This window comes from Octopus bimaculoides, chromosome 28 (assembly GCF_001194135.2).
Source record: "Octopus bimaculoides isolate UCB-OBI-ISO-001 chromosome 28, ASM119413v2, whole genome shotgun sequence".
NCBI lineage: Eukaryota > Metazoa > Mollusca > Cephalopoda > Octopoda > Octopodidae > Octopus > Octopus bimaculoides.
Genome location: NC_069008.1, coordinates 13,622,803 through 13,625,017, shown reverse-complemented (window position 1 = coordinate 13,625,017; position 2,215 = coordinate 13,622,803).

Below are 2,215 nucleotides of genomic sequence, written 5' to 3'. Positions count from 1 at the left end.
TATTATAAAGACAAAATATTGGAACAATAGACCAACAGAATATTAATTAATCATCACCTAGAATCTTTCACAGATAAAAGAGATGCACAACTTATGTAATTCTGAAATTAAGAGACCAATTTCTGCGGATTTCCCAGGATCCATAAAAGCCAGGAAACACGGAGAGCCATATGTGAACAGAAGCGGTACATAAATGCATTAAAGCCCATTGATATACTCATTAAAGCCTTATCTTTATTAGTACCCAGCTATACACAGGACATTATGGATTATCCCAGATACAACCCATGCACTGTCCCAGAAGGAAATATGACGATAAGGTTTGATGTTTGTAATCTTTATACCAATTTACGTCACACTTCGCGTCTGGAAACAAGTTAAACATAGGGTAGAAAAACATGCAGAAAAGATACTCGAACACTTCTAACTGGATTTCATTACCAAGGCCACATGCCTGGTAATAGAAAAAACACTTTAATGGTAAAACATATCGACAAATAAAAGGCACAGCTATGGCAACAATATTTTCTCCCTCGTGAGCTAATCTGGTGATGGGATTTAAAAAATGTTATATGAGAGGACACTTTGAGCAAAATTTCAAGGAATATGTTATTGAAATGTAGAAACGCTTCTTCACTAATTACTTAATTTTGGGTGGAGAAATTTAAAAAATCATCTGCAATTATTCGATAAGAGCCTAAACACCCTTCACACATCTGTCAACTTTACGACAGAAACCAGTTAGAATGACTAATCGCTCTTAGACATTCTCGTAAAAATATGTATTTCTAAAGTAACAGCAGATATATGTTACAAAATATCAGGTCATCCCATAAGTTCTGTCCGAATTTTTATTATAGAAAACAAGTGATCAAATGCTATATTTAATTGAAATTTAATCATCAATGTACTTTCCCTGATTGTCTATGACTTTCTTCCATCTATTTACAAGCTTTTTAATCCCATCAATGTGAAACTCTTTTGCTATCAAAGCGAAGAACTTTGAAATGTCGGTTTTGACCTTCTCCTGGTTTGCGAAAGTTATATCCCCCAAATGATTCTGTAAACTACGAAACAAATGGTAGTCTGAAAGAGCAAGGTCGGGAGAATGAGGTGGATGAGGAATTATTTCCCAACCAAGCTCTTCGATCTTATCTGATGTGATCTTTGCAGTCTGGGTCGCGCATTGTCCTGGTGACACATCACTCCTTTTCGATTCACTAAAGCAGGTCTTTTTTTCATCAAAACTTGGCTCAAATGCTCCAATTGCTGACAGTAGACTTGAGCATTGATCGTTGCATTAGGTGGTAACAATTCAAAGTGAATTACTCCTTTGCAATCCCACCACATAGAGAGAAGAACCTTTTTCCCATGAAGTTCCCTTCTTGGTTGTGGTTGAGCTTTTCCCCTTTTACCAAGCCACTGTTTACGACGTTTAACATTTCGATAGAAGATCCATTTTTCGCCACCAGTCATAAGTCTATCCAAAAAGGGTGAAATGAGTTCGATAGTATGTAGAGAAGAGCAGATGTCAACTCAGGATTTGCGGTTGCTTTCAGACAATTCATGAGGCACCCATTTTCCAAGTTTAGGAAACTTTCCAAGTTGTTGAAGATGACGATGAATAGTTGTGCGGTTTGAACTAAGCTTTATTGCCAATTCTTCAACTGATAATGCAGGATTTTCCTCAAGTAAGACCTCAAGGAGCTTATCATCAAACTCAACTGGATGTCCTGTTCGATCTTCATCTTCAAGGCTGAAATCTCCTCTTTTGAATTTTGCAAACCATCTTCAGCAAGTTCTTTCATTCAAGCATTCTTTCTCATAAACTGAGTGTTTGTTTCGAGTCGCTTCGGCTGCAGAGTTTCCTGTTTTGTACTCATAAAGCATTATGTGCCTCAAATGCTCTTTGGATACTTCCATCTTAGAAAGGGTTTTAATCAAAGAAATTTTAATTTTATTATTCTGTAAAATTATATTTAATTAGTTTAAAGGTACACAAATGCATAAAAATTATTTTTAATTCCATTAGACATTCTAAATTACTATTAAATTTCTCACAATTTAAAAAAAAATGGTAAAATCGGACAGAACTTATGGGATTTGCAATACTTCACACAAAAAAGAAACATTCCATATGGCATGGTAAGACGTATTTGGGCATTTATGGTTGATCCAAAGATACGTTAAACTTGACTTAATGAACATAAACCTT